The sequence below is a fragment of the Cloeon dipterum genome, chromosome 4 (assembly GCF_949628265.1).
Source record: "Cloeon dipterum chromosome 4, ieCloDipt1.1, whole genome shotgun sequence".
In the NCBI taxonomy this organism is placed as follows: Eukaryota; Metazoa; Arthropoda; class Insecta; order Ephemeroptera; family Baetidae; genus Cloeon; species Cloeon dipterum.
The window spans coordinates 166,129-187,569 of record NC_088789.1 but is presented as its reverse complement, the minus strand read 5'-3'; the positions used below and the strand labels follow the sequence as shown (position 1 = coordinate 187,569).

The 21,441-nt window shown below is 39.9% G+C and overlaps 1 protein-coding gene and 1 long non-coding RNA gene across 3 annotated transcripts in view; one reads left to right on the top strand and one right to left on the bottom strand.

Annotated features, from left to right (window-relative positions):
• The window catches only part of Trim9 (E3 ubiquitin-protein ligase Trim9), a 147,107-nt gene that overhangs the window by 65,233 nt on the left and 60,433 nt on the right, over positions 1-21,441 (top strand). The window lies entirely within an intron of this gene.
• LOC135943076 (uncharacterized) lies at positions 6,763-8,436 on the bottom strand. The gene is made up of 2 exons (XR_010575163.1): positions 7,345-8,436; positions 6,763-6,922 (listed from the first exon to the last, which is right to left on the bottom strand). It is a non-coding gene; the product is annotated as an uncharacterized LOC135943076 (long non-coding RNA).

Here is a 21,441-nt window from a genome sequence, read left to right as displayed (position 1 = left end):
GCGGAAAAAGATAAACCTGCCCTGCTTGTGCGTCCCCGGGGGTGGAAAACTCATCTTTGGCGCAACCCCTCGGCCGTCGGGCCGCTTGCCGCGCCAGACCTCATCAATCACCGGACAAAATTACGCAAAACACTGCCTCGGAGGCGCGAACGAGACGGAGCGTGCTGCATACAGAGCGCGTCGACTGCATTTCTCATATTGCGTCTGTCGCCTTATGCACTTTGCCCCCCTCGACTCCAACACACACGGCACACGGCTATTTGTTTGGCCGTGTCAGTGCAAATTCAGAAATTTAAATCCCTCTTGTCGAGCAAAATGAGCTCTTTTGACAATAGGGGGAGGATTTTTTCATAAAATCAAAGTAAGAGCAGGTTAAAGCTTCGTTTATTTTTCAAAATGAATTATTTTTGTCTCTTTTTTTGTTTCATAAATAACATACGGGTTTTGTGATTTAGATTTATTACTGATGATTATTTTTCATGAGTTTCCAACTACCCCTGCCTGGACTATAAATTGAGAACGAATAATACAATTTTATGTCTTTTGAATTATGTTGTTGTGTTTTACTGAACTTTACTGAGTTTAAGGGAAAATATTTGATTAAATTTTCCAAGTATATTACAATTTCTTGGCGTAAAATCATGGAAAAATATCTCATTCTGTCTTTTAAGATTTAATTTTTTTCCTATCCGACGTATTAAAAAGTTTTCTAAATTTGCCACAGCCTTAAAAATAGAAATTTCGTGAATAATATACAAAAGATCCTAACTAGGATAACTAACTCTCAGGAGTGTCAAAGCAGTGGGAGGTATTTGATACTGGCTACACAATGTCAGATATGGCAAAAAGGGGTTAGTTTAGTGACTCGAAATTCTCAAATTGCTCAACGGGCTGGGACTCGCTACTTGCTGGTTTGCACCTTTCCAGCATGCGTGATTTGGCTTCACGGGACGAATGTCTAGCGTTTCAATGCAGTCCTCGGTGCGGAGGCAAGTGGCCCTTGAGTGGGCTGGGTCCCTGTGTGGCCTGCGGCCTGCGGTGCGCCCATGTTATCCGTTCGCGGTGTTATTGGCACTCGGAATTCAGCATTCGTGCTAGTGCAGTGCGCGTCCTTCCCGGTCCGAGGACAGGGATAAAAAGAGCAAAAAAATACATGAGCCACATTCCGTCAAAGCAACAAATTTCTGTCCGGGGGTCGATGGATTTTGATGAATTTTTTTTGCGGTAATTTGGCCCTAATTGTACTAAAATACAATTGAGAAAACTCCGACTTTCCAATTTTTGCGGGTTTTGCGGGCGTTAAAGGGTCAAAATTTGGGAATTTTGAGTACTTAACAACTTTGCTCAGGGTGGTCCTAGAACAAAAATTAAAAAACCCGTAAACTCGTCTTACAAAGGCAAACAACTTTTACATTGACCTCAAAGTGGTAGGTCAAAGGTCAATGTCATAAAAATTGATTTTTTTATTTTAAACTCAAATTTGAAAATGAATATATCGAAATTTTTTATTTTTTTCATGCCCATTTTGTAGAGCATAAAAAATTAAGCTAAAAACGTTAAAATTTGGAATGGCGTTTTGCCTCATTTTTTTAATAAAAAATGAAAATTTCGAAAAACCTTGTTTTTCGAAGCTGGTAAAAAACGATGACCGACCAAATCTCGACTTCTAGTCATCCGAATTTAAAAAACCGCATACCGTTAGACTCCTCTCGACGTCCCTAAGTGCACTAAAGGGGTATAAGACCCACCAACCCCCAACCCCCAACCCCCTTTTAACCCCCTCAATAACGTGAAATTTAGAATTTTTCGTCTGTTTCAACACCATTGCACGACGTTCACGAGTAATTGTCTTCTTCAAACCAATTCAGTTACTTAGTTCACTTCAAATCGAGTCAAACGGTACTTAATTTTTGATAATAGGACCACCAAAACCCGAGATTCGGGTGCACAAAGATTTTTATTCTAAACGCGATGCAATAAAATTCTGGATGATCGACCAAATCTCGACTTCTAATCATCTGATTTTGAAAAACCGCGTACCGTTAGACTCCTCTCGACGTCCCTAAGTGCACTAAAGGGGTATGAGACCCACCAACCCCCTACCCCCTTTTAACCCCCTCAAGAACATGAAATTTAGCATTTTTTTCGTCCGTTTCAAACCTTAGCACGACGTTGACGAGTAATTGTCTTTTTCAAACCAATTCAGTTACTTAGTTCACTCAAAGAAGAGTCAAACGGAACTAATATTTTGTAAATAGGACCATCACAACCTGAGATTTAGGTGCACAATGTTTTTTTTATCGTGATGGATGCAATAAAAAGCTTGATGAGCACCAAATCTCGAATTCTGCACTAAATGGGTTGATGGTTCTGGGAAGCTAGAAGCCAAATATGGGTATTTGGGGTCTCCATTTCTGTTTTCAGTGTCTCAGAAGTGGTTAAATTACACTTTTCCGCACAAAAATGAATACAAAAATAAACGCTCGGGATGGGGTGTGTATTAGGGGTGTAATGGGATTGCACCCTTTAATCCCGAAAGGGATGTCAGGGCAAGTTGAGTGGCGTGCTGTTTATTTTATAATTGCGACGAGATTTTTAGCGCCGAATTCGAGATTTGGTGCTCATCAAGCATTTTATTGCATCCGTCTCGATAAAAAAACTTTGTGCACCCGAATCTCAGTTTTTGATGGTCCTATTTACAAAAAATAAGTTCCGTTTGACTCGTCTTTGCGTGAACTAAGTAACTGAATTGGTTTGAAAAAGACAATTACTCGTCAACGTCGTGCTAAGGTTTGAAACGGACGAAAAAATGCTAAATTTCATGTTCTTGAGGGGGTTAAAAGGGGGTAGGGGGTTGGTGGGTCTCATACCCCTTTAGTGCACTTAGGGACGTCGAGAGGAGTCTAACGGTACGCGGTTTTTCAAAATCAGATGATTAGAAGTCGAGATTTGGTCGATCATCCAGAATTTTATTGCATCGCGTTTAGAATAAAAATCTTTGTGCACCCGAATCTCGGGTTTTGGTGGTCTTATTATCAAAAATTAAGTACCGTTTGACTCGATTTGAAGTGAACTAAGTAACTGAATTGGTTTGAAGAAGACAATTACTCGTGAACGTCGTGCAATGGTGTTGAAACAGACGAAAAATTCTAAATTTCACGTTATTGAGGGGGTTAAAAGGGGGTTGGGGGTTGGGGGTTGGTGGGTCTTATACCCCTTTAGTGCACTTAGGGACGTCGAGAGGAGTCTAACGGTATGCGGTTTTTTAAATTCGGATGACTAGAAGTCGAGATTTGGTCGGTCATCGTTTTTTACCAGCTTCGAAAAACAAGGTTTTTCGAAATTTTCATTTTTTATTAAAAAAATGAGGCAAAACGCCATTCCAAATTTTAACGTTTTTAGCTTAATTTTTTATGCTCTACAAAATGGGCATGAAAAAAATAAAAAATTTCGATACATTCATTTTCAAATTTGAGTTTAAAATCAAAAAATCAATTTTTATGACATTGACCTTTGACCTACCACTTTGAGGTCAATGTAAAAGTTGTTTGCCTTTGTAAGACGAGTTTACGGGTTTTTTAATTTTTGTTCTAGGACCACCCTGAGCAAAGTTGTTAAGTACTCAAAATTCCCAAATTTTGACCCTTTAACGCCCGCAAAACCCGCAAAAATTGGAAAGTCGGAGTTTTCTCAATTGTATTGTAGTACAATTAGGGCCAAATTACCGCAAAAAAAATTCATCAAAATCCATCGACCCCCGGACAGAAATTTGTTGCTTTGACGGAATGTGGCTCACATCTAAAATTTAAGTAACCCTTGATTTATCATGAAGCTTGAAACGGTAAATTTAATTGCAAATAAATTCACGTTTTTCTTCTGACTGAAATTTTACTCTAACACGGCCCAGTTATTCCTGAATCGAAGCATAAAATTGTCGGAAATACGTTCGTCTGTGAAATGGACTCTACGCGGGTGTGCAATAAATGCATTTGTAGCTCACGATCAGCCCCCTGCACTCTACGTACTCGATGATGATGATTCCAGATTTGACGAGCGCGTCAGTAGCACGCTGGACTGCTCTTGTGAGTCATCCAGGGGGCCCTTTTTTCCACACAATTCCCGAAAAGCTTGATGTGCACGAGATGTTTTACGAGCGCCCGGGGATTTGAGCGTGACGGGGGCATGTGGGTGCTCGTATATTAATTGCACATCACCATAAAACTCGGCCAATTTCCCGGCATAATGAGTCACCCCGTTATTTATTTATGACGCCTATAGAGGGTTTGGAAATCAAATTTCAAATCGCTCTTGTCGACCATATTGCATCTGCATTTAGATTGTTTCTCTGCCGGCCGAGCCACTTGAAAAACCGCTCCCGACGGTAAATAATCGGCCTCGATTCTATTTACCCTCTTTACCGCGCAATCCCTTTCCGCCATTCATGCGAAAATTTGCTTTTCATTTCTCTATCCCGCTTTGCATAATCGTGAAAAGAGCAGCTTCCCTCGCCCGCTGCTGGATTTGAAAATAATTAATCTCGAGTAATTTTTTTTCTCGAACGGGTACCCCGCGGCACGGTTAGGGGAGGAAGAAAATGGAATCCAAACATCGGCAGCATATATATGGGGTAGTTAGCCCCGGCCTTTTTTGCTCGCTCCTAGATGAGAAATCTTATTAATGCGCTAGGCCGCGCGCGGCTGAAGGCTAAACGAATCTGTAAGAATCTCGTCTTCCTCTTTGCTAAGCCATAAAAAAATAAATTAGTGAGCCGCCCTCATCCCTTCCCCCTGTCTCATTAGAATAGACGGCGAACTTTCTGTCTCCCTCCCACCCTCCCTCAGCTACTCTGCCAACTTTTCTGTATGAAATTCGGCGATCGATCGCAGAACAATTCTTTGATCATCCCGCCCGAAAGAAATGAATTTTTTCACTGTTTCCCCGGTGATTGACTTCTATTAAACCTCTAATTCTCACGGCCAGGGGGAGAAAAGCGATTTATGCACTTTCTTACGAGTAATCAACAGGACTGAATATCGGGGGTTGCTAATGAGACATGTAATAGAGGAGAGTTTGGAATTGCTGCTGCTGCTGCTTTACGGCCCATTTTAATTAAGCCCTCAAATGGGGGAATAAGAATAACAATTCACTCGCAGCGACAAGTGCAAAACTTGGCTTCCGAGAACAAAAAGACAACCCTTTTCTTACTGCTGCAGAAACTTTTACATTATATCAATATAATAATAATAATTGAAGCGCGGCACACAAAGCGGCTGGATTTTTAATAATCTCGAAAGGGGGCAGCCGAATTTCGTTAATCTGCTCTTTTGTGACTTCGCAAACTGCCAGCCAAGAGGGTCCCGCGCAGCAGCCAACAAAGGAGAGCTGCAGCCGGAAACTTTGTGCCAAAATGGTTTAATTTGAAAACTTCTCGAAGGTACCACGCAGGGTGAAATTAACCTTAGAGCAGATCTCAAAGTCATTTTTAAATTTTTTGCTGACATAAAGTTGAATAAAAAAACTAATAGAGGAATTTGACTGGCCGCTTTTCTAGAATTTTTTTCTAGTTTAAAAATTCAGGGAATATTTGGCTTCATCTTAAATCTTAAACAAACTTAAGAGCCTTAAGATAACTCTTTGAAAACTTTGTAAAAATGGGATAGAAATGAAAAAACCTATCTTATACAGATACTAATCAAATGCAAAGAAAAACTGCAAATTGCGTTTTGTATTTAAAATTGGCCTGCTTCCAATTTGGGAAAACAATTTCCGTCGCGTTTCATTGAGAGGAAAAGGGAATTCGGGCCGAGAGCTTTTGCAGTGCGGTCTGACCTCGGCCGCGTGTGTTTCCTTCCTTTTATATTTATTTATACGCACATAAATAAGGCCTCTTCGTTAATAATGAACACACAGTGGAGCAATTAATTATTCAAAGAAGCGGCGATAAATTCCGGCGGCACACACACACACGAGCGCTTTTTGCGCATTCTGCTTCAAAAGCCGTCAAAAAAGCATGCACCGGAATAAAAGCAGCGGCTCCGGAGTAAAATATCGTATTCGGCCGGCTTAATGGAATTAGTTGGGAAGAAAAGTTTCGCGGAAATATTTGAAAGTGCGTCGTGACCGCGCCTGACGCTGCTATTTGGGCACATCTGCGACAAGTTTTGCTCGAGTTGCTCGTGCGGCTTACAGGCGCAGCGGCAAAAGTCGTTCAGAGTTTTTTTTTACAATTGATTTTACAAGGTTTTTTGCTCTGGAAACTTGAAATTTATTCTAGATGACACTACCCGCATAAAAAAATATCGCCTGAGAATGTTCTAAGAATATACCGACTTCGCCCAGGATTAATCTAAAAAATTAATTATATATGAACTTATGATACGGTTTTTCGTGATACTGGATTAATCTGTAGATTAATTTAAGAGAATATCCTTAGAATGTTCCAGGATTATTCTGCCGGGGTTTGTTTCAAAAAGCTCTAAAGAATGATCCTAGAACATTCTCAGAATATACTTATGGATTAATCTTTGGATTGTTCTAGGATTAATATTTAGCGTATCAAATCTTAACTTTGGATTATTCTTTGAGGATAATCTAAGAATGTTCTTAGGTGATTCTAATATCATTTTAAGGTTAACATAGATTGTGACAAAAATTATCCCCAAATTATTCTTAAAATTACCCTCAGATTGTTCCTAGAATATTTCAAAATCTGTTATTTCTATTACTGCGATATAATTGGGAATTATTTAAATAATAACAAACTTATTCAGTTAAATTTTTAAAATTTATTTGTTTTTAATCATATCAGGTACAAAATTTTCTCTCATTCGATGCCAGCACCGCCAATCTTGAAGCCCAAACTGCAGAACTTAAACGATTGTATCTTTTCCCGTCGTGCAAAACAGCTGCGGACGGCTTGAAGCTAAAAAAAGGGAGCGACTCATAGAAAAAAATAAATAAAAGCTTTTTTCAATTAGCTGTGCTTGGAAAATGGAAGGTAGAAGTATGTCAAGTTCATGCATAATATTTTTCCATTTTCCAAGCGAAGCCAATTGAATCGTAATGTGTAATCAAAATTCTCGAAAGCGTACAAAAAACGCGACCGCGATTTACGTGGAAAAATTACATTTTTCATCACCGATTTACAGTTTCCGCCACCCAAACTTATTTATAGGGTTCTAATTAAGAACATTTAGGACTGGAGAAGATCCCTATCAAAATATTGGTGGCGAAAACTGCATAAGTAGCGGCGAAAAGTGTAATTTTACAATAAAACCGTTGGATTTCAAAGTTGCGCGATCTGTTCTAATTTCTTTGGACGCTAATCTATAAAATGGGACTTACCCTGTTAACCGCCAGATCCAGGCCATCCGTCCAAGTCTGCGGGACGTCCGTGTTGTCCCTTACTGGCGGCGTCCGGCGTCCTGCGTCCGTTAATAACTTTAACTTTGAACGGCGGTTGACCGTTGACGCGTTGGACAAAGAGAGCGAGGCAGGATTTTGTAAGTCTCTTGCTGCGCTTGCTGCTGCCACCGCCCGTCGCCCCTCCCCCGCTCCACAACAGAGGCAGGCAGCAGCAGCAGGCATTCCATGCAAGTGCGTGCATGCATGTGCAGCCGCCGCTACCACGCGCACACTAAAATCGCCCTTTTAACCCTTTTTTGTCCTTCTGACCATTATTTTCATATTTGCCCGTTTATCGGTAGCATTAAATAAGACTCTTTGTGTTAAGAAATTAATTTATTCAATCGCATTTATGATTTTTACCCTTTTTAATCCGGGCAGATTCTTTGAAAAATAAAGGCATCATAATTTTGTATCAGATAATGAAAAAGGTTTAGGTTTTAATATTAAAATATAATCCATCGACTTAATTAAAAAATATTTCCTAGAAAAATATTTTTTGTGATATTATTCATATTATTTAACAATATGGCAGTTAATTTTCTTGATTAAATTATGTTTCATATTTAATTTTGTTTTTAATTTTAAGAAAAATATCGAAGTTATTCTCTTTTAGGGTTTTTTAAAGAATATTCTTGGAACATTAAAAAAATATTTTTGGATTAATCTCAGAATGATCCATAGAATAATCTGGGGATATTCTATTAACTATATTCAAATTGCCCCTTTGGGATTATTCTAGGGATATTCTTGTAAATTAATCTCTAGATTGACTTTAAAACATTTTAAGGTTAATCTGGATTCATTCTAAGAAAATTCCAAAAATTATTTTTTTAGATTAATCTCAGAATGATCTAAAGAATAATTTGAGAATATTTTTTTAGATTAATCTCTAGATTGATCTTAAACATTCATAGATTAATCTCAATTAATACAGGATTAATCCAGGATCATTTTTTCGGATTAATTTTTTCGGGTAAATTTTGATTAATCTAAGATTATTCCGGATATTCCTGGGTTATATTTTTTTATGCGGGTAATGTCAACTGTAGCTATATCCAGAGTTAATTTATAAAAATCGTATTAAACCGAGAATGCGGTTTTCCACCCATTCTGTGAGTAACGGTTGCGTTTTTGCGGAATCGGAGCGGTTCGTCCCACGCGTCGAGTGAGCGCAATCGTCGGTTCACAGTCTGGTGTTGAAATTGATGCCGCGTCGGCCGGTGCTGAGCAGGAAAGAGTGCCGCCCGCGCCTTTTTACTGCCTCGTCTTTGATGAGGTGCGCGTGGGCTAATAAACGCACCTTTTCATTTCCTAATCGGCTCCGCTTTCTTTATCAGCAATGAAATTGGAAATGGCACTCTTGATGCTTATTCAAAGTTATAAGGAACAAAGAAGTGCGGGAAAAGACGCACCTGCGCCGGCTGATGCTGCCCGCCCGGGGCTTATTACGTTTTATTGAGTCCTTAGCAAAATCCCCCTCGCGCTTTCGCCGAATTGCGAAGAATTTTCAGGCCATTGGCTGCACAATCGAGCCTCTAGCCATGTGTGATGGCTGCGTGCTTCAAACGAGCCGGCCTAAATGATATTGAACTTCAAAGAGGCGAAAGAGAGAAGTGTCACAGGCAGCCGGCGAGTGTGCGATATGCCGAATCCGGAATAATATTCAAAGCCCGCGGCGCACCAGTCGCAAAGTCTGTCTGTCTCTCTCTCTCTTTATCCGCCAAGTCGGGGAAAGAAGCCGACCGAGTTCATCTGGCGAAAGAGGATCTTTTGACAGTATCGTGATCACTTCCCTCTGCTCCACGCGAGCAGATTTTCGCGCAGGGCTGGCGGGAATTAATTAAAATACTGTCTGTTGCATGCTGCAGGATGAGTGCAAAGCCAATATTTCACTATTCTGACTGTGGCATTGATGGGGTAGTCAAGAATCACTAAGTTTTAAGATCCTGATTCAATATGAAATGTTAAAAAGGCCAAAATGTGGTCTAATATGATATTTTTAAGCCTGGTTTTAATTACGTTCAACATGATATTTTTAATGCATCTTTCATTCAATAAAAAACTCGGGAAATTCATTTTAATTAAATCAAAGACGAGAAATAAATATTTTCAATTTACCAAGCCTTAAAAAATCATTTTATATAAAAATATAATTATTGCATTCAGAGGGTTAAAATTGAAAATTTTCCAGACTGAAAATATGATTTCGAAGCAAATCCACCATTTTAGTAGATAAAATCAATATTTTGGCTGAAATAATTTCTGTGACCCGTCCCTTTTCACACTCGCTTGGATCGATGCCGTGCGAAAACATTAATCGTGGCGGGTGTCTGCAGTAAATTATGCAATTTGCGTGTCCAGTGTCACACGAATGAAGACAGAGGTGCACGTCGGCTCAATTAGTCGGCCGGCCGATTAATTGCCGGCTTAGTTAGCAGCACTCCTCCTTCCTTCTCGCACATATTATGCACTGCAAATACAGACAGACACGCGCCAAAGGCTAATGGAAATAATGGAATCACCGGCCAGAGAGAACGTCGACGACCCGCACGACGCGGCTGCCCAGCGCGTTGCATACTCCATTTGCACCAGGCAAAAAACAAAAAACATAACAAAGGTTATTATTTTAAAATTAATTGTAGTAATCCTTTATGTTTAATTTTTCTAAATTTTTAACCTTTATAGAGAACAAATTTTTTTTCTTGTAAAATTATAGTTCAAATTTTGATTTTTTATCTGTTATAGCTTTAATATAAAAATATAAGTGTTTCCTTCATTGATTTAGAAAGCAATTTAATAATATTGATAATCTCAAAGGATACAAATAAATCTGTAAATCATCGTCATGACTTTCTGGAAGTAAAATATGAACAAAATTAAACCCTAAAGAATTCCCTTGGCAGTAGTTTGGGAGAAAAAATACAACATAATTTATTTATTTATTCCTCTTACACCATATTATTTTATTTATTTGCATTATACATCAAACAAGACTAACAAGAGTGAAAAGGCACTTGAAAAACCTGAATGTAAATATTGTTTCCAAAATTATTAATACTTTTTTACAATTTATAAAAATAAAAAGGCAGCCCAGAAAATGTTGAATTCCGTATTGCCTACTGTAAAAAAAACAAGACATCATCATTATAGCTTATTTTAAATATTTTTTTTCTCCTCGGCGGTGGGCTGAAGCAAGAAGAGAGTTCGCTGTTCGCTCCCTCGAGTTGTGCGCCTGCCAAACAAGCATTTTACTCGGTTGTAATTCCCCCAAAGCCTATGTATATGCAGCCGCGGCCGTTTGCATTTCACTGGCGCTCTTTTTCGCTTGGCTTTGTGTCAACAATCAATATTTTGGCCGGCTTATAAGCTGCCACTGCTGTGTGTGTGTGCTATACACGCACGCACTCGAAACAAAAATCGCTTTTCCAATCTTTTGTAGAAACAGAGAAACACGGCTGGCTGCTTCCTCCCTTTTGAATTCTGCTCTCTTACACTTTCACTCTGCATTCCAGGCAGAAAAGGAAGGGGTGGCGCGTGTTTCAATTACGTTCTTTGCAATCAAATCAGATAATCAGTCTGATTTCCAGCCAGCCAAAAGAATCGCAGCACCAAATGGAAATGGAAATGAAAAAGGGCAGCAATTAAATTCTTTTCTTTTAGAGAAGAACTTTCTCTTTCTGTCGGCAATTTAATTGGATCGCGATGACGAGAAATCACCTTTTTACGGGCACCAATTTGCATGAACATAATTTTATTTTTTTGCATTGCTTTCATTTCTGAAGGGGAAAAGTCTGCAAAGGGAAAAGGTGAATATAAGTAGGGAATTTGCTGAAAAATCTCTGGGGATTTTTTTTTAATTTTATATTTTTTTAATTTTATATAGATTAAAAAAAGTCAGAATCGAAAAATTTAGGTAAACGTTTATTAAATAGAGTTTATTGATAGTTTGAGAACATTTTTATAGCAGGACATTTTAAATGAAAATGCAGCGGCGAATCATTTTTAAGATTGCTGAAATAAATAATTTTTTTAAATTAATGTGAAGTTGTAAAATCAATATCTCCATTTCGCTTTTGCTCTAGCAGCCGGCGAAATCCCGGAGGTGGAGCAGAAAACCAAAGTGTTGGCTGTTCAAGCGGGCGTGGCTGATTCCTCCGCCCGTGCGGCGAGCTTTATGAAGCGTTAATTTTCTATTTAACATTCGCGCGTTCCGCACCTTTGTTCTTTACGACGGCGACGTAAATCTGAATGGGCGAGAGAGCACGCCCTCTACATCTTATCAGCAAAAATATGGCAAAGGGAGCAAAAATACTGCAGATTGAATTTCCTTTTAGTTGTTCCAAATCTGATTTACTTTGAATAAAAAAATCAACTTATGTCAGAGGGAAAAATGATCAAAGATAACACGCGTCAAAGGAGTTCTTCTAAACTCGTTGATTACGCAGAAACTTTTTTGATTTTGCTGCAAGCCGAGGGTGTATGCATCGATTTTGGCGCTGGCTGCACAAATCCCAGCGCCGCGCAATGATAGAGCTTATTTCCTCTATTTTCGGATCAGCGCCGAGTGCTTTGACACGGCTCTGTGAACACACCAAAGAGCTAGCCGTAGCCGATATGACAGATCGTAAATAGAGAACACATGCGCTTTGACTCGGACAAAAGCAGAAAGATCTCGTCGAGCGAGAAATTGAAAAGATCTCGCCGAGAAAGAGAGAGAATATGCTCGTTTTTGTTTCGCAGAAATGCGGACACGGCTCACCGGTCGCTCTATTTCATCCCAAAATTATTTCTCCAGGACAAAAGAATTTACCCTCCATATTTTGGTCTTGGGCTAGAATTATTATTTTTAAATTCAGATTTAATGCTGGTGCTGTGCATTCTGCTTCTAGAATTATTTCTTTAGACGTGCTGAACACAAAAATCAATCCAGCCTTTCGCTGTAGAAACGTCGGAAAAGGTTTTTTTTTAAAAAAAAATAGTTTTCAGGACTGTACGGCGAATGGCTGGACCGATTTTGGTTTTCGGAACGTCAAAAGAATTCATTCTTCAGTCACAGCGCCATGCCATAAAATCGAAAATATACGGTGGCGCATATCTTGGTGGCTTCGAACATTAACGGCTGGTGAATTTGCTCGAGATATTTTGAGCAGATAAATAATTAAATATTGAGGTTTTAAATGAAAATACAGAAAACATCATAACTAAATCCTCATTACTTTCCTTTCCATTCCATATTTTGTTACCATTGGACAAGCGAGAAACCATTTTTTCCTCAAACACATCCTTTTCATAAAAATCTTTTCAGAGAAAGACACTTTCCCCGGAGCTTAGATACATATTCGGAGAACCTCACACTGCGTTGCGATCGTGAGTCAGCCACGAGGAAAATGCGATTTTGGGCCGAAAATAGAGTCGAGTGAGAGAGCAAAAAGGCGGTGATATTTTTGCGCGAGGGCAAAAAAGTTCGCAACTGCCTCGGCGGTCAATACATAAAGTCACACGCACGTACTGCCATACTCGAGTGAGACATTCCGACGACAACAAATCGCCGATTTCGCTCTTCTCACCCTCGTTTGCTGGCGTGAATGCTAATTTGAGATGGTCGTAAAAACACACAGAAAGTCGCGTGGTTGCTCAGGGAAATGATTGCCGTGCTGACACCAGGATTTGCAGAATTATTCTGAAGAAAAAAAAACAAGGCAAGAAAAGAGCGTATAAACTGTTGTAATTGCATGAATATTTACCTAAATTTACCCTAAAACCACAAGAATCATGTTTTTTAATGAAGCTTATTCATTGAAAGTCAAAATCAAAGCACAAAACTACAAATAAAAACAAGTTAGTTCCCTTCTGGAGTCAGATTTTGATTATTGCTTGTTTATTCTCACCAAAAAAATGTACATATATACATGTTAAAAACAATTTGTCAAAAATTAAAAAAATAGAAAGCACATACATATAGTGACAAAAGGCACCATTCCGGGCAATTTTTTTTCTAAAAAAACCCAATTTTTGAGGAGTTTTTAAACGTCCAAAAAGTGTAAAAAATATTCCAGATTTTACAAACGTAGACAAATATACAGTTTTTAACTATTTCAAAATCCTGAAGGGAAATTATTTTTCACTAACTGTCTGCCTTTATAGTCAAATCCAACCTTAAAACCCACGGTGATGAGGGAGAAGGACGCGGACAAACGTTTATTTTATTGCATCTCGATCGTGGCAGCAGCGGCGGATTTATTTTTTTTTCATCCGAGCAGCGACGGATGATCAATGATGTCGTTCCCCTCGGGCGTGCCACCCGCTTGACATTTCTACATGGGAAAACAGTCGAAACGGGAAATAATGTCCGCAGCACGATTTTTCACAAATCGAGAGCAGATGTCGAACTCGTTCGTCAATCCTTCTCCTTGTTTCCGAAAACCGTTTTAAAATATTCGAAAGGGGAAGTTTATATTTCTATCGGAAAGCAGCTGAGCCGCCGAGATTTTATATTTGTGCTGACAATGAAGCGGCGCAGCAGATGCTCGCTCGCGCTTATCTCCATTGTGGCGCTAAATACCTTCGCACCAGAGAGCACCAGACAGCAGACACCCCCACAAATAAAAAGAGAAAAAATTCACGCCGCGCGCAGGCAATAAAAGAGCGAGCGAGAGCGCTACTGCACGCGGCATGCTTTATGTATGAACATTTTTACGTCTCTGCATCTGCTTCCAATAGACATACACACATTCACACCCGTCCATGTCGGTGCACGTGCACTGCAAGTCATTCGAAAGCGGAATTTACCGTACTATGCCTCTTTTATTTGGAAAATAGGTGTTTCCAGCAGATATTTGATATGGAAATGATACAAGTGAAAACACTATTTGGATTTCAGATGTTTTATGGGGATAGAAACATATATTTTACAGGTAAAATCGTTTTTTTATTAAAGACCGTCTTTGACGAAGTTTCTGAGCACACCAATCGATTCTTGAGTTTCGAATTAGGTTAAGTGGATATTTTTTCCGGCACAAAAGTCGAGCGCGACTTGCGTAGCAAATGTAGAACTTTTTACCCGCCAAAAAAATTTGAATGCGAGAGGTGCGCATGCGTAAGAGCTGGCTGGATCTGACAAAGAAGTCATTCGTACGGGCGGTCTCTCTGCAAGTGCTCAAACCAGCTCTCACGCATGCGCACTTCTTGCATTCAAATTGTTTTGGCGGGGAAAAGTTGTACTTGTGCTTAGCTCGTCGCGCTACACTTTTTGGTCGGAAAAAGATCCACTTTACCTAATTCGACCCTGAAGAATCGATCGGTGCGCTCAGAAACTTCATCAAAGACGGTCTTTAAGAAGATCAGTTTTTTTGCAATTCTTATGGTTACAACAAAAGATTTGGTATAGAAAAACACTACACAAATTCAGGTATCTGGAAACGAGAAACAAAGGCAATGGAGTTTTTTTTTATCCCTGCGAGGATTTTCCCCGTTTGGATTTGCTCGTAAGCAACGTTTTGTCCCTAATTTCATTTGTGTAGAGCTGGGGAAACATCTCTTTTTTGTATTACAAAGCAAATAATTAATGAAAGGGGATGGGAGAACAATGATGACGAATGGGCAAATTAAGAGAAAAACGTGATGACACGCCGGTCGGAATGCTTAAGCAGGCCCAAAAATGCCGATTGAAGGAAAAAGAGGTGCTCGTTGGGGCGAGAGCTGTCTCGTCTGCACTCGATTTGCTTTTCTGGTCGGCGAGCCGAGCAGCGATTCACTGCAAGGAGCAGCCGCGTGACAGCTTGATGAATAGGTTTATTGTTTCTAGCAAATCTCATCTCGCCGCGTTGGATTTCATTGTCTTCTTTTTTTGGCCGCCAGTTGTAAATGGAGAGACCGAGCGGAAATGTTTCAAATGGATTTATCCTAATCCATTTACTCACGTGCGGCAAAAAGTTATTATTGCCAGAAAAAGCTTGTGGCTTTCTCAACAGTTTCTTTCTGATATAAAGTCTAGCGAATTTTTAAGAATTGTTTCTAATTTATTTTTTTAAATCAGTAAAACTATGATTTAATTCGTTGATAAAATTCAGTTGGCTGAAAAACGTTGCCAAGGGTGATTTTTCACTTGGAGCACACTAAGTGTTAATTAGCTGGTTTTGTTGTCGTACTTTAGCCGTCAGATAAATTAACACCTATCAGCCGGTGCGCAAACAAAAATATTTCACGCCGCCGAGCCCAACTAACAGGCAACACACGCGCTTGATTTAATAATAGCGTCTGAAAAATGGTCCGTGTGCATAAATTCCGCTGGTGGCGGCAGCGAAAAATGCGAAAGACGGCCTCTTTATTTCAGCCACGAATGAAAGTCAATAATGGCCTGGCGTGACCAGAATTCCCTTTCTCGTTCGGGCCTGGAATTTCTCATTATCACTTGTGCGCGGCGCCGGCCTGCTCGCTCTCCTCCGCTTGTGCTTGCTACATTTCTCACGTAACCACGACCATTATACCTGCTGCAGATTGCCACTTTGCGGCCAGAATGATTTTTGTTTATTTTTATTTGTCAAAGATTGAATTTTTCCTAGGAGCAATTCAAAAATTTATTGTATGAATTCGATTATTTATTTCCAATTTTTAATTCAAGTTTTAATGTCAAAAGACCAGTTGAAATTATTAAAATATTTTGACTCACGATATGTTTTTCGTTTTTTTCCATTAAATATTAAAATTTTTATTCTTATTTATCAAATTTTTTAATTTAATAACAAAATTTTCGTTTTCTCAATTCGAGTCTAGCGGTAAACTACTTAACATTTATTTCACTACATCAAACCCGGATTTATCAATGCTAAAAATCCTTGGGTGTGAACGTTGGTGCTTGAATTAAAAATTTAGCTTGCGAGGGAAAACGTTTTCATCAGTCCGCCGGCAGCCCCGTTCACACGCCGTCCCAACGTTATTTTCTTTTTTTCCTTGCGCGACTCTACCGAAATCACAGCCTCTTGAAAAAGGTCTGCCGCCGCCAAAAGGGTTGATGCATGAAAAAAGTAAACAAGGCACTCGAGTGCGAACTGCAGCGGCGGTCGCGTCCGCAGACCCTGTGCCAGCACCACTTTTTCTTTCTCTCTTGCGCGAAAATTACGTATGGAAATCAGCCAAGCGCTGCTTCTGCTGCTGGAAAAGAGCGTTTTTTCGCTGGCGAAAGAGCGAAATTAAAACGGGCGCCGGATAATTCGAGAGAGTTAGTGCGTGATCATCGCGTTGAGAGCGCATATGCTCCTTTTGATAAAAACCAAACTGCTGCTTGGCAAGTTTTGCTTGAATAATTATCTCTCGTGGTGATAAAAAGCAGCTGCATTTGTTGTTCTTGTTTGTTTATTTATTTACTCACGTACTTAGGAGAGTTGGGAAAAAGCTGCTTTGTTTATGAACGTGCATGGCTTTTCTCTACTTGCTGTGAAAAGCGACAATTCCAGCAAGCGGCGGCGCACTCCATGAATGCGTAATAAACTTCTTGTCGCATGTGTACACTACACACGCAATTTGACGCGTCCAATGCAAACAGCGAATTTGCACATTATTCTGCATCATAAAATGTACTGCTACTTTTCATGGGAATTTTTTTGAAATATTTTGTCACAAAGCTTCAGTTAACCTATAAAATGTGTAATTCACCACCTGAGATATTCGTAAGAGAAAGAACTTAATTTTCAACACTGTAAGTACAACTCAATTAAATTACGTTTTATCTAAAACAAACAATTAATTTCAGTTTGGCCGTTGATATTAAAAAAATTAGCCAAAATAAAAAATTGATTGATTCTAATTAAACTAGTTAGTTAAGAAAGTTTTTGGTAACGTATTGGAATAAATATATTTCTTCCACTCACAATTAACTGAGTTGAAAAATTTCGCAATAAAGTAAAGAAGAAAAATATCAGGAAAAGGCTGACATATTCTCTTTGATCGTAAAAACCGTTGAAACTCCCAATCGATTGGAAATTCCATTTCCAGCGTAATGTCCGATAAGAAAAAGAGGAAATAAAAGGATCATACTAAAATAGAACAAGGCAAAAATTCAGCTATTCCATTTTACGAGGCGCACTCAATTTTCCACCAAATTTCCTGCACCTTGGCTTGCCTCGGAACAATTATTACCGGGGGCGTCTCATGCGGATATTACAGCGGCAGAATTTCCGAGTTTTCAGCGCGGGGAGCACCCTCTTCGTACCTACATTTTCTTAAAAAAGAACAAAAAGTTCCCAAAAAAATGCTGCCCTCGTTTGAATTCCCGCGGAGCACCGAAAGTGTCAGTCAGGCCGTGGCCCGAATTTCTTTCATTTGGTCGTGTTTCTCGAGCCAACAACAACACACAATGCCGAAACAACAACAGCGCGCGCGGCTAACGAGCAGCCCGGCCCTGTGTTAATTAAATCCACGCTCGACGCGCCTTTGTTTTTTCCCCCCAACCAGCGATCCAGAATTCCTCCAGGAGAAATCATCCCGAGCGCCTCCATTTATCAATTATCCCCTCGACAGGCGCGTGGAAAAGAGTCAAAACGCGTGAACAACGAGAGACGCGACGCGCGATTAATTGGATTTCATTATACAAGCGCACGGGCCGCGTCCAGGCCAGACCCTGCTTTTCCAGCAGAAAACGGCTGCAATCGGTGCAATTAAACTTTGGCAGAGCACGATTTCGGCTTGGTAGGTTAGGCAAACAAATGTTTTTCGTCGCAAACTTTTCGTTTTGACTTGCTAATCAAAGTTTCAAATTCGCTCCAAGTGTTGAAGTGTGAAGGGTTGGAAATGCAATTAGATTAAGAAAACCAGGTGAATTTGTATCAGCATTAAAACAAAAATGAAATAAGCATGTCCAAAATTCACATCCCTTTTAAAATTCAAGCAAGAACAGTTGTAATTTAGTCGAATTTTTTGCCACATTTTAATTATTTCAAGTAGTAATGATTCTGTCAGAGCTGAAATTAAACTCCTTGCAGCTCTTCCCCGTGCAGACGCTCTCGTCACATCCTAAAAGCTCAATTTCCACCCCTTGCAGCGCGCGGTGCGAGGCAGCACCCCGCTTTAATTTTGTCTCGCTGATGCATCCTCCGTTAATTTACAAAGGCGTCTGATTTATGCGCTAACGAAATTAAAATGCGAGAAGAAGAAAAGTAAGTCGCGTGCTGCCTTGGGGCTCAGCCCGCAGCTTCCGAGAATTTGGACTCAATTGGCAGCGTTGATCTCTTGGAGGATTAGACGGTTGGGCAAACAGGCTTACCTGTGTACACACACACACTTGGTCAGGTGCACGCAATGTTTGCGTAATGGCCGTCGGCGGGGGTCGAATGCAAAAGGCCTCGGCGTAAACAACAACAAAGGGCCAATTACGCAAAAGCAGCAGCGGGCCAACGGGCACAAGATCCTGTTTAATTATTTATTCGCTTCATATAACGGCCGGCACGAGTAATTTTCCCCCGAATTCGAGGGCTACGCGTGCACTCAGTGTTCTCTGTCATTCTCAACCCTGCGCGCGATCAATAATTCAACGCTTGTGTCCGCAGAGTTTGATTTTTGGGCCTGCCACGCGAGTTTCCAAAGTTTCGCCGGATGAAAAGGGTCAAAGAGCCTACAACAAAATAGCTGGAAAAATACTAAAATTTTTATGCTCTTGAAATTGATATAAATACAAGCTAAATAAAAGTGGAAAATTTTAAATATGTATATGTGGATCTGAAATGTTGATAAATTAAAAAAACCCGCCAAAGTCCAGCTATTTGGGGACCATTTTAAAATTTAGGGTATTCATTGGATTCCTCTCATCAAGCCCGATCAAATGAACATCAACATTATTTATTTTCTGAATTTTAAGCGTTTTTATTTTGTTGCTTTTGAAATTAAGTTTTCAAGTATAGTATTTAATTGATTTTAATTTTAAGCAACGTACCGAGGAAAATTAAAATATAATCATTTGGCTGCGCATTTTACAATCAATTAAATAAATTTAGCTTTCTGTTGTTTCGTGTAGGTTTATACGGCGTAATGTACAACGCCGACATTCACTCGATAAATTTGGATTAACCCTCAACCCTTTTAGCAATCTCACCTGCGAACGTTCTCACAATCAGCAAAAAGCAAGGCGCAATCACAGCAAGTTGCAATGCGGCGTAAGATAAGACGGATTTGCGCGCCGACGGATGACAAAGCATTCCGAGAGGCTCTCGTTTGCACCAGCGGGGGGGGGAGGGGGTGTATTTGTTCTCCGACACGCACCCCGCAATTATTATTCCCCGTCTCTTGCAGAGCGAGAGAGCAGGTATCGAAGGAGCAGGCAGGTATCTCTCTTGTCTTGTTCCCCCTTTATTATGAGATCAGTAGCGGCTCTAATTATAACGAGCGCTCGAGATATGGCGCGACGCGACGCGACGCGGCTCGATAAAGCCGATAAAATTGCACTCGGTGCAGTTGCGAGCGAGCCGGGGCCATTGCGCCAATTTTATCGTCCCTTTGGGCCGCTTGGGACAAACGCGCTGAGCTGCTTTTATACTGCTCCCGCGATCGCTTATAATTTACTGCTTGCTGACACTGAACTCTGCCGGCTGTAAATTCGCCGACCCAGCCCACCACGCAGCCGTCATCGCGTTCATCAATTTTGATTCCTCTGCTACACTGCAAATTCGTTCCAAATGGCTCTTGCAGCTTTTATTGCTTGCAATGCATGAAAAAACGGCTTGTCGAATGCTCAGTTAATTGCATTTTTATGGAAAACAATTCGATTTTTCAATTGGCTAAATCTAAAATGCGAAACGTTCTTGAAAATAATTTTTATCAATTTCTAAATTTAAAACTGGAAATTTAATAAAACTGGTCAAATTCACGTGTCCAAAGTTAAAAAAAAATGAGAAACAAAAAATTCACAGGAAGATTGCAATTTTGTTCCGTGTGATTTGAACATAATGGCCTAACAGCGGCTTGTTAAATAAATATACAAATTAAAAAAGAAAAGTTTAAATAGAGTTTTATGACTTTTCTGAAACTTTCTTTTTGCCAGAATTGAAACCAGCGATTTCATTTTTTTAATATTATCTAACCTCCGAATAGTTGCTTACAATTTCTCCTTTTTTGTTCCAGGTATGTTTCCCGACCAATGGTTTCTGCTCAAGTGCTGTGGGAAGTCAACCATTCGGTGAGAAGATTGACGCACGTCATTCAGGCAGCACGTGCCGCGAGTGGAAGGTCAAAAGTTCAGACGAATTTTAAACTAATGAATCGAAACGCAGAGCAATACATATTAATGAGTAAATGGGGGCTGGATCGAAGAAAAATGCGCCCGCCGCTTTGAAGTGTCATCGAATAATTTGAGCCAATTGTCGAAACTGGCCGCGTTTTAAATAATCAATCAAGCGATGAAAGCAACACTGGAGCTCAGCGAAATGGTAATTGAGCGCAATGCATGGCGTATGGAGTGAGCAGAGTCGTAATTGAGTTTGGTGCCGACTCGCACACTCACTCGATTATTATTTGGCGCTCGTCGCGGCCCGGCTGCAGGTACATTAATGCATGCACGAGCGCCCACGCTTCATTCGCAAGCCGTTTTCATGTTATATTACATTGTCTTTTGAGTCTGCGGCGCTAATTAGCAAAACAATGCACTTTTCCGCTCTGTAGATGCGAAAATTATCCGCAAAAAGCTGGAAAGCAGCTCGACACAAAGGCAGCATTGCCGCGGCCTCGTTTTCCGGCCCACTCGTTATTAGTTTTTCGTCATTGTTCAACGTGGAAATTAATTTTTATAAACCCTGCTGATGACAGTTTATTGTAAAGCTCACAGTGAATCATAATTGTGGTTTAAGCCAGCCAAATAACTAATTGAAAAAGTGATAAATTTAGCTGAAACTTGAAAGAGAACGCTAGTGCCATCCATTGATGCATTCAAACTCTAAAACATTCAAATTATTAAGTTTCACATTCTTTTTTCTCCATTTTTTTCCAATTTGGAAATTATATATGGTGATTTATTTTTTTCACAAAAATTCTGGCCGATTTTAACTAATTTTA